The sequence below is a fragment of the Phoenix dactylifera genome, chromosome 16, assembly GCF_051530095.1.
Source record: "Phoenix dactylifera cultivar Ajwa chromosome 16, Ajwa_hap1_PhDact_Kaust_v1.1, whole genome shotgun sequence".
NCBI lineage: Eukaryota > Viridiplantae > Streptophyta > Magnoliopsida > Arecales > Arecaceae > Phoenix > Phoenix dactylifera.
In genome coordinates this window covers 3219650-3231896 of record NC_143205.1, presented here as the reverse complement: position 1 = coordinate 3231896, position 12247 = coordinate 3219650, and the positions used below count along the sequence as shown (strand labels likewise).

Sequence of the window (12247 nt, the reverse complement as noted above, 5' to 3'; positions counted from 1 at the left end):
AGCAAGAAGATGACTTACTCGGATGGCAAAGCAGTAGGTCTGATCGACAAGGCTGCCGTTTTCGGCAGCCTCGAACTCGGCTCGGTCGATAGGGAGCAGCTCACAGCGGACTACTTCGCGAGCGACGTTGCTATCATGGAGGGCCGAATCGCCCTCGCAGACTGACCATTCTGGGCAGAAGGGCCTTCTCTCAGAGCAGCCCCCGGCTCTCGACGAGCTCAGGACGTCAGCCCTTGAAGAGCTCGGGAGGCTGGGCCTTGCTGAGCCCGGCAGAGGAGAGCTCGGGACCTCGAGACCGCTGCCCGGCTCGGGACCCGAGTGCCGCAAGCGGACGATCTGGCGAGGTCGCTAAGAAATGGGGGTCGGGCAAGCTGGGGCCGTAGGATCCCTCGCGCCCCTTGAAGAGCTCGCGCGCTCGGCGGGGAAAACTTCCTTCCGAATGAACTCGGAAGTCCCGGCCTCAGGATCCCCCACCTCGGCGGGAGCAGGAGTCGAGGCCGGCCTAGCCTTCTTTCTGGGCACGGGATGAGCCCTGCCGGCCTCGGCTGCCCTCTTCTTGTACCTGGCGAGGAGGGTCGCATTGCTAGTCACCATCTCGGCAACGTCTGATGAGGAGAAAGAGCTCAAGTGTCAGATCAGCATCAAAAAATGATGATAAAAAGGAAAACGAGTAAGACAAAGGACGACGAAACAGAGGAGGAGCAGTGCAACCGCCCTTACCCTCGGGACGCGCCGAGCTCAGGCCAACGTTCACCAGAGCCTCCTCGCTCCGAAGATTGTTTAGAAGAATGTCTCCCTCGAGGCTACGAAGAGCACTGAGAATCTTCTGCTCGCTCACCGAAAGCTTAGGGGGCGTGTTGATGGCCTTGAGCCGAGGCTGCCCCCACGACGGGTCAAATTTTCACGTGCGCTCGGAGGAGAGGAAGAAAAATTTCTCCTTCCACCCACAAATGGAGGAAGGAGCACCTTGGAAGAACAGCCTACCACCCCGAAGGGCAAGGTAAAGCCATTCTCCATCCGCGGGGTTGGATTTCAACATGAAACACCAACGGAAGACGTTTTATCGAGGCCGGTATCCCATACGCGAGGCAAAGAGATAAAAAGCCGATGATGGTCCTCCACGAGTTTGGAGCGAGCTGCGCTGGGACGAGCTGGTACGCTGCCAAGAGCTCGTTCACGAACCTATATAGGGAGAATCACAGGCCGACCCAGAGTGTCTCCACGTACACCCCGATCCGACCTGGAGGAGGTCTCGTCACCCAGTCTTCCGGCCTCACGGGCTCAAGGCGAAACCTGCGCTGGGGAAAAAATCGGGCGCGGATCAAATCTAACTCATCCTCGGCCAAGTTCGACCCGACTCTATCTAGGCCATGGCCCATCTCCGATGCGACCTCCCTCCGGCGAGGAAGGTCTCTACTGGAAGATGAAGCACCACCTGACCTTGCCGTGCTCACCAAATAGAAGAAAACGAAGAAAGAGGAAGAGGAAGAAGGCAAAGAAAAATGATAGTCCTCCAAGCAAACATGGGTAGGAGACCTACTGTGGGTTTCACCAAAAATACCGCCGACCGAAAGTGAGCGATCAAGGCAATCACTAGAAAACGCCTCGGAACGCCATCGGGGAAAACTAAACAACAATTGAAGAAAAAGGAGAGAAGAAGGTAGAAAAAGAAGAAGACAATAGCTGCGGCAGCCAAATGAGAGCTTTTAGGGCTAGGCCAGGATTTATATAGACCCCCCCCCCCCGACGGCTCAGATCGACAGAGCCAAATTGTGCCTTCCATCTAGATCGCGCCACGTGTCAGCCTCGAAAATCGATGCAGCATATCAACTTGGATCAACGCTTTAAAAGCGGAATCAAAGCGGCGTCTCGTTGGATACTGGAGCCTCATCATGAACCCGTGGCCCGAAACTGCCTCGAAAAGCGAAAGGCCGCCGCCTCGTGCTCTCGTTAAAGACGCCCTCGAAGCGTACGAAATGGCGGAGCGACTTAAAATCGTTGGATTCAACTGGCGTGATAAAGATAATTACTTCCTTCGCCCGAGCTCGCAAACGGCTCGAACTCGGAAGTCGGGGGGTAGTGTTGGGGGAAAAATGGATTGCCCAAAATACGTGAATATATCACCGGCACGTGATGACGAGCGCAACGGCGCCCGACCTCAAGGCGCTCGACCTCAAGACGCCCGAGCTCAAGGCGCCCGACATCGAGATGCCCGACCTCAACGGCGCCCGACCTCAAGGCGCTCGACCTCAAGGCGCCCAACCTCAAGGCGTCCGACCTGGAGACGCCCGACCTCAGCGCACTCAACCTCAGAGCTCGCAGCCTTGCAGCCTTAACCTCGGTTAAGCTGAGCCCGATTGTAATAACCAAAAAAAAAAATTATATAAAAAGGGATAGAATAGTCCTTTAAAATTGATATAATGGGTAAAATAGGAAGGAATCAAAAGATAATGGCATAGTTGTAGATGCGTTGAAGTGTTGGGGGCAAAATGGGAAGGAATCAAAAGATAATGGCATAATAGTAGATATGTTGAAGTGTTAGGGATAAAATGAAAAATTTTACCGTTTGATGTGACTTAATTCATGAGTTTGAGCTGGCTGAGGCGTTGGATTGAAACATAGAGGGGGGAGTCTCAGACGGACAGAGAGAAGAAAAAGAAGAAGAGGAAAAGAAAGGAAGAAAAGAAGAGGAAGAAGAAGAAGAAAAAGGAAGGGAAGGAAATTCTGGTTGCATTGCCAGCTGAAGGGAAAAGTGTAGATCTCCTTTTTCTCTACGCAAGGACCCAAGTTTCACAAGAAAAAAAAGGTAAATACCTCTCCCTACCTAGTATTCTAAAGAATTTATACTATAGAAAGGGTAGATGATAGTTGTAAAGGGTGTTAAAAGAGGAAGAATCGGATTTCGACAAATTTTTCCGGCACTACGGAAAAATCGTGTCGAAGTCCCAACTTCGGTGAATTATTTCGGGGGTCAATAGGCCTCCGATGGTGATGCATGTTACTATTTTGGAAACCCCTATGAGTGTAGAACATTGGGTATAAATGTCATAAAAATTGGAGTTCAGAAAGTGAATCAAAATCGGGATGAAGTGACCCACTGTCGGTCCGAGTTACTGTTCATCCGAGATAAAAAAGGATGAAAAAGTGGTGTTAGGTCGACTCAAAGTAAGCCGGAGTCGACTCAGGATAAGCTGGGGTCGATCCAAGCGGGGGTCGACTCTCAAAGTTGGGGTCAACCCAAGATTTAGTAAAATTTTGGATTAAAAGGGATTCGATCGTTTCGCACACCTTGACCCTATAGCATTGGTCCAAGGTGTGTGTGGGATACTCTTGCATCATGATTCATGTAAATTGAGGATTAATTTAATAAGAATAAAGGGAAAAAGGAAAGGATTTAGAAAAAAAGGGAGTTGAATCAATTAAAGTTTCCTATATTTATGATTGGCACGTAGATTATGGCCCTTGATACAATGCTAAATATATTGTAAATGCATGTATCAGTTGGGCAAGAAGCTAGGGAACAAGAGGAGGAAGTCCCCTACTGCCTACCATAAAGTTCTAGAGGCGTATCAGGGCTGTGCCAGATTGACAGGTGAGTGGGAGTCATGTACTTTGCACCATAAGCATCCTTAATTCATTTTCATGAATGTCGCCAAGTGTGAATTGATTCCACTTGAGCATATTGATTGATATTATAGTAGATTCCTCTATAATCTTGATTCTCCATGCTCGATTATTTTATACATGCATATGAGGGAACATTGAGAGGAATTACAAGGGATAGATGAGTAGTTAAATTGGTTCCAAATAGTGAAATGACTTCTTTTGTAAATTGATTTCATTTTCTCTATTTCAAAGACTTGTGAGTGGTAGCCTTGATTATACTCCTTTATGAGTAGTTAAATTAGATCCGAATTATGAAATGACTTCTTTTGTAAATTGATTTCATTTCCTCTATTTCAAAGACTTGTGAGTGGTAGCTTTGATTATACTCCTTTATGAGTAATTAAATTGGATCTGAATTGTGAAATGACTTCTTTTGTAAATTGATTTCATTTCCTCTATTTCAAAGACTTATGAGTGGTAGCTTTGATTATACTCCTTTATGAGTAATTAAATTGGATCTGAATTGTGAAATGACTTCTTTTGTAAATTGATTTCATTTCCTCTATTTCAAAGACTTGTGAGTGGTAGCCTTGATTATACTCCTTTATGAGTAGTTAAATTGGTTCCGAGTTGTGAAATGACTTCTTTTGTAAATTGATTTCATTTCCTCCATTTCAAAGACTTGTAGAGCCCTTCTCATGGTATATTGAGTTGCATTGCACACCCTTGACCCCTCACTCCCAACCCTGATGTTAGTTTATGATTGGGTCGGAGTCGAGTGAGTAGTAGTCTTGATCATACTCCTTTTTAGTAGAGTATTGGGAGGGTGCATTATAGCATTTATGCATGGCTTGGCAGTATCTACAGGATACCTATAGTCGATGGGGTTGAACATCGGCCTGTGTGCACATAGTAGCCTTCTGAGTGGGCGGAACCCAGTCCCTTCCTAGGGGGGACATGGCCCTAGGCGTAGGATCGGCCAATCCTACGACTTATATTCTGCTTGCCGCCGGGCATAGTAAGACCCCGCAAGGTGCAGTATGGCTTTTCGCGGATGTAGAATTTCCGCGAGGTGCCGTTTAGTAGACAGATGTGAGATGTTTTCATGGATTTCTGTTCTGGATACTGGCCAGCATTTATATTATCAGTATGGTGTCTTATTCTGCATATGCGTGTGATAGTGGGGAGTTGTTCCTGGTTCGCCTGGGGCGTAAAACCCACCTTCCGACAGCTGTCTAGCATTTATATTATCAGTATGGTGTCTTATCCTGCATATGCATGTGATAGTGGGGAGTTGTTGCTGGTTCGTCTGGGGCGTAAAACCCACCTCCCGATAGCTATCTAGCATTTATATTATCGATATGGTGTCTTATCCTACATATGCATGTGATAGTAGGGAGTTGTTGCTGGTTCGCCTGGGGCGTAAAACCCACCTTCCGATAGCTGTCTTGTTGATGATTCAGCCTATTGACACCTGATTTATATATTTTAGTACTATAACCTGTTAAGCATATTCATGTTATCATACATACTTATTTGATTATTCTATATATGCTCCAGATGAGTTGATTGGGATTGTGATGATTTACTCCATATTTCTTATGTTGAGTTATGTGTATCCTGTTCTTGATGACTGCTCATATGCTCTTGAGATTTCACCTCGAGCCATGATTATATCTGGTCTCATGTGCATAGTACTCTCTACTCCACTCACTGAGTATTCATATACTCACTCCCCAGTTTGGTGTTTTTGATTGCAGGTCAGTATTGTATAGAGAGGAGCAGGGTTAGAGATTGCCTGCTAGCTGTGCCGCTCCATAGTATAGTATAATATAGATAAAGGTTTATACATTTTGGTGTATTATAAACCTTCTATTATATATAGTGTATAGTTACAGTCATAGATCCTGTTGTGGATATGGGTTTGACCATGGATGGAATGGGAACCAGATTTTTATACAGATGAGTTATATGCCTGAGATGATGTATTGATATATATTGTCCAGGTTCATTATGTGACAGATTATGTAATTGCTGCTCTGATAGGTAGTGTTGTTATATGTATTGAGATAATCCTGACAGGTCACTATAGGAAAAGTGATCATTTTGTGCATGTATCATGCCAAATTTTTTAAGATTTATTGATGATTGATAGGTAGTAGGGTTCTACGCGGTGGCTGGTGGCCTTATGCCTACCCGCACCCTAGGACCGTCGCAGCGGCCCGTCGGAATGGGGCGGGGGTCGTGACACCGATCGACCTCAAGCCCAAAGGAGACCCAGTCAAAGGACAAAGCAGACCCCTCCACTCCACCGGAAATCAAACCCCTCTCCTCCTCATCCGGGGTCCAATCCTGCGATCTCCGCCCCAGCGACTATCAACAATTAAATGCGCACGATCTCCACGGACCTCCAACCAGCCCAAAATCTCGGGCCATCCACGGCAATTCATTAATTCATACGATCACGTCCAATCATGACGGTAACTCATTAATTCGCACAGTCACGTCACAAGTAACCTATACACCCCTCTTATAAAAGGGGGGACTTCTTCCTTCTAGGGGGAGATCTTTTTTCCTTTTACGTAGCCTCTCTGCTGGCTCCATCAAAAAACCCCTCTCTGACTTAAGCATCGGAGGGCCGGCGCTGGAACCCCCGGCCATTGGCTTCTTGCAGGTCTCCCGGAGGACGCAGCCCGCCGCCGCATCCCCTGCCAGAGCTCCTCCTCATTGGTCCGTGGTCACCCCCGGGTCCAGTTTCCAGCAACAGGAAGAATGTTGAGAAGGGCAAGAAAAAGATCAAAGGTTGCTTCCATAATTCCATTGTGGCAAGTCTGGCCATAAGAAGTTGAACTGTCGTCATGATCTAGTTACCATAGCCTATGGAAAGTTGGAAAGTTTTTGCCATTCACATCATAAGTTTGGACCACTTCTCCTGAGTCTATGTGCTAATGTTGATCCTTGATTTCCCGTATTAGGGTGATTTTCTAACAAGAGCAGCTGTAGCTTAGACTGCTGGTAGCTGGTCACATCAGGGTGGATATGTTATAGTCAATGGTATCTATGTGCAGAGAGTATTTACTGTCATGGTTGTAAATAATGTTAGTGTGGCGTACGCCCTATAAGCCATTTGCACGCAACTATAAACAATTTTAGATTAACGCATGGATGTTTCCTTTCCTATGATCATATATAATTAGGATTTTTGCCACATATTGTTCATAGAGCCTGAAATGATTCCACAAGCACTCTAAGGGATTTATCTAAGTGTACAGAGTGTTTCATAGAATTTCTCATTCATCAAGGTGAGACCTCACATTGACACGCGGGTGCACTATCATACTGAATACTCATCACTTACAAGCTACCTTACTAGGGATGGAAGTGGGTCAGGCCGAGTAGGGGCATGCCCCTACCCAGGGGCGGCCCAATGCATTTGGGAGCCTAGGACGAATTCACTAAGAGAGACCTTTAAAATAATAATAATAATAATAATAAAATTTTAATAAGTGCAAAATATTTTAAAAAATTATTTAAAAATAATCCATCTAAAGCGAAGAAAGGCCTAAGGATCAGCTATTGGTCCTAAATTAAGGAAAGTGATATTGTAGTGTCTCTAGCTTGACTAAATCAAAATCAATTGGACCAACAAAAAAAAAGTTGGTTCAAAATGCAAGACAAACCTACAATGTTGAGATTTTCCTTTTGAAAAAATAATGCTTAGATCAGCTAGACCCACTCTAGCTTGAGTAAATCAAAATTCAAAATCAATTGGTTTGTGGTCTGTGGGCCTTAGGGCTGTGGGAGTTCTGTTTCAGCTACCCTTTAAGAACAAGCCCATAGTTTGTTTTTATTTGAGATGAGGGGTCTGAGAACAGCAGATAGAAGAGATCGATATAGGGTGAAACAGCTGCTGTTAAGTGTCATACGGCACTTCCTATCATGAGGTCATTCCTCCTCATCAGGATCAATTAACCGTGCATACATACACCTAAAAAAACACTAATGAACCAACCATAAAAAAAGAAAAAAATCAATTAGGAGGAAGATGTTAAGATGGCATCACTTGAGTGTTATAAACAGTGGTAACCCAAATATATATATATATATGTATATATATATATATATATATATATATATATATATATATATATATATGTATATATATATATATATATGTATATATATATATATATATATATGTATATATATATATATATGTATATATATATACATATGTATATATATATGTACATATATATATATATATGTATATATATATACATATGTATATATATATACATATGTATATATATATACAAATATATATATATGTATATATATATACATATATATATATATGTATATATATATACAAATATATATATATGTATATATATATACATATATATATATATGTATATATATATACATATATATATATATGTATATATATATACATATATATATATATATGTATATATATATACATATATATATATATATGTATATATATATACATATATATATATATATATATATATATATATATATGTGTGTATATATATACATATCTATATATATATATATACATATATATACATATATATATATACATATACATATATATATATACATATACATATATATATATACATATACATATATATACATATACATATATGTATATATACATATATATATCTACATATATATATATATATATATCTACATATATATATATATATATATATATATATATATATATATATATATATATATATATATATATGTATGTATATGTATGATAAAATGTGGGCACAAGGAAATAATTCCAAATCTTGTCCACCAAAGCCATCTTTTTTTTTGATACCAATGGTATCCTAGGAGCCCCCACCCCCTAGTTCTCTCAAGGTGAATTTCGATGGCAGCGTATTGGAGGGCGGTAGCAGATGTGGAGTGGGCTTTGTGATCAAAAACCACGACTGCAGATTAATTATGACCGGAGGCCACGTATATTTGATGGATCCATTCATGTGGCGGAGTTGCACACGGCAAGGAAGGGTCTTGTATATGCTAGAGTACACCTGGGTGCCCGATGGATATTCCTAGAGGGCGACTCGACCATAGTGGTTGGCTAGATCCGTTGCCGACAAGCTAAGTCGGACTTGCACCCACTACTCCAGGACATCTGGAGCATGGGGGAGGAGTTAGATTTACTTCGGGTTTCGCATGTGTTTCAAGAGGCGAACAGTGCTGCGGACTGAGTCGCCTCCTATGCAGCCAACCATTCCAGATTTATATTTTGGGGTCCTTCCAATCATGTGCCGCAGGCATTAGATCATGTCTTGTCTTGTAATTATTCTGGGCTTTCTCATCGTCGTGTGTAGTGAGAAGCCGGTTTACCAAAAAAAAAAAAAAGGCCATCTTTTATACCTTATATGCTCATCAAGAAAGAGAATTTCATAGAGAAAACCAACTGGAAGATTAAGCTATCATAGATGACATTTGCACCAAACATAGCCAATAATTCAGGTACCATAGATGACATTTACTGACTAGAAATTCATAAGTTCAGCTGCGGTAGACTAATATGCACAAAGACAAGAATTAAGCCTTCCAACTAGACCCAAAGTGAGACCAAACCATGAGGTCCATGACTCATCTCCGATAAACTGTTCCCAACTATCACTCCAAACCAGAGAAGACAAATTAGTCTGGGGATTAAGGCCAATCACAAGTCAAAAATCTAGAAGGAGTGGTGGGCCAGGGCCTTAGGGCTTTGAGGGAACTGGCCCAACCGGGGAAGAAGGCCTGTGGTCTAGAAGGAGAAGGGGCGCCGCCTTAGGGCTTACCGGCTGTGGTCCGGTCGACCAGGAGGCGAGAGCCGGGAGGTGGCCACCGTCAAGGTCAGAATCGGAACAGCAGAATAGCAGAACCCGAAGCCAGAAGGATTAGAGTGGAGGAGCCGAGGAGAGGAGGACTGGATTTGTTGATCAATCGGCTTCTCTCCGAAGTCCGAAGGCGAAGGGGCGAAGGGTGGAATGGTGGATTTGATGGCCCATCGCTGCCGCTCGACATGAGAAGCCGAGAAGGAAGTCAGAGTCTCGGATTCGGAGAGACAGTTGAGAAGCCGTTAGCCTTCAAGCCGAGAAGGGAAGGACCGAAGGGGGGAGAGAACTCGAGAAGAAGCCGAGAAGGGTTCGGAAAAAAAGAAAAAAAGGCACTGGCAGTGGCAGAGAAGGGCGAGACAAGGGGGAAGACTTGTCCGTTGCTTATCAGCTGTCGTAGCCATCTCCCTCACTTGTAGGCCGTAACCCATAGCCTCTCAGGAAGTGCGGAAGGCATTGCAGCAAAGTAGCTAGGCCTCGTTGTCGCCCGTTGGTCTGTCCATTGTTGTAGGCGCCAGGCGGTAGCTACTGCTTACGGATGTGAAAACTGCAATTCAATAGTGGGGTGAGCACTGGGCAGCGACGCAGCGGGGGCCTTCTTTGGGCCGGCGACCTTAGACGACCGCCTCAGTCGCTTAAGGATCGAGCCGGGCCTGCCCCTACCTAAACTTGGTCCGATTTCTTTTTTCAAGCTTTGGCCCTATCAGACCCCGAGCTTGCGAGACAGACACCACACACCTATATGGCGGACCGTACATGCATGCAAGGCTATGGATCATATCAAAGCAATGACAAATTTTTAAAATTAATTTATTCAAATAGTTCTTACAATAATTTCAAAGTAACATGCACTAATATAAATCAAATAATCTAACTAATCTAACAAAAATGCCAATAACTGAAGAAATTTCAGAAAATTTAGCGCACTCCCCGGTTCTGTGCGATCATACCTTTAGATCTAAAAAACGAAGAAAATATGATAATGGGCTACACTGGCCCAGTAAACAACATGTACCCTATAGTGGGGTTAAACCATGACAGATATTTAATTAAAACATAAAATAATGACTGAAAAATAAAACATCAATAAATATACTTTTTTTCGAAATTTATTATCATTTTCATAAAAACTCTAATACCAGAATTCCAACATCAATAGGCTATGGCCATGTAACCTAGTGACATGGGTTGCACAAAGTGCTAAATCCACCGTTATTAACCATCGGTGGCAACGATGTCCAAAACCACTATTCTAATTACCGATGGTACGGTGTCGAAACCAGTTTCTCATATATTGCAAATCGACAGGGCCAACGAATAATCCTTATTGGCGGAGCTAAAACAGATCATAGCCATGTTGAGAATACATACATACAAAATGAATTTTTCATAATTTGCCAAGTCACATTTTTCAGATTTTATAACCTATAACATAATTTTAAAATGATTATTAGCATGTTTGTCCCATTTAACTAAGTACAAAACATATGTCAAAATTTAATCAACTAATAATTATTTTACCAAATAACTTTGAAAACACACTTTGAAGCATTAGGTTACTTGCCACTTTTCACTTTAAATCCCACTTCAGACAAATGGGTCACATGCACTTGTTTAATATCATTAAAATATTATTAATTTTTAACATAATTTCATAAGTCAAAATTAAACACTACGGACTCATGTTTCCATATCTGGTTGGTCGGGTGTCAGTGTTCGACCGCTCAGGTCGGTCCAAGCCAGAAGGATTTAATGGGTCAGGTAAAGATCAAAAGTGGTCAAATCTAGCTGGGGTTAAAATAATGGAACGGTTTACCATTCGGGTACCGGGGCAGTTTCAGTTTGGAGTTTTCCAAACTGGATCAACTTGAATCTGAGTTACAAGAAGAATAGGGCTTACACTAGGATCTTCAAGCTTGTCTTAAGGGAGAAAAAAGAGGAGAGAGAATCTTAGTTCGAATATGGATTTGGTTTGATCCTAGCCTTGGGCCTGGTTTGAGTGGTTTGGGTCGACCATTAGGAAAAAGGTCTAGAGAGAAAGGGATACGCAATCTAAGGCTAGTTGAGGTTTTGGGCTTGATCCACTTAGTTAGGTCCAATTAGAGGCTTGACCTATTCAGTCCATTTTCGCCAAAATAAAAAAAGAGATATTTGACCTAGGTCGACCTGGATTGACCTGAATCAATCAATGTAGCTAGTCCAAAATGAACGGACTCAGCCCACAATGGATGAAAAAGGGGTCTAAAAGGAATACGACCTACAATAGATGAGCAAGGCCTAAAATGATCGATCACGATCCAAAATAAACACGACCCACAATGGGTGAACAGTGCCCAAAATGAATATGGCCCAAAATGGACACGGCCCCAACAGGGTGAACATGGCACGAACTTGGCCCACAATGGATACGGCCCAACTGGGTGAGCAGGGCCCAAAATGACTAAATTGGGCCCAAATTTGGCTCACAATGGGCACGACCCCAATAGGGCCCAAAGTGAATAAATTGGTCCCACAATTGGCCGGCCTAACAAGGCATAAGATGGTTAAATTGGGCACATGTTTGGCCCACAATGGGCTCGGCCCAACAAAGCCCAAAATGAGTGAACCAAGCCTGAATTAGATGAACATGGCCTAATGATGGCCCAAATGATGTTCTTCATCCCGTGAAATAAGAAATAGGGAGGAAGGGGAAGAGAAGGAAGAGAGAGAGAGAGGTGATGCCGGAAGGTCCGATGGTGGCTGGGCCTAGGTGG

At 43.0% G+C, this 12247-nt stretch overlaps 1 non-coding gene across 1 annotated transcript; it reads right to left on the bottom strand.

Moving 5' to 3' along the window:
* Positions 1-7506: 7506 nt before the first annotated feature.
* On the bottom strand, positions 7507-7570 carry LOC113461112 (small nucleolar RNA U49). Its single transcript, XR_003383168.1, has one exon. It is a non-coding gene; the product is annotated as a small nucleolar RNA U49 (small nucleolar RNA).
* Between the last annotated feature and the right edge of the window lie 4677 nt (positions 7571-12247).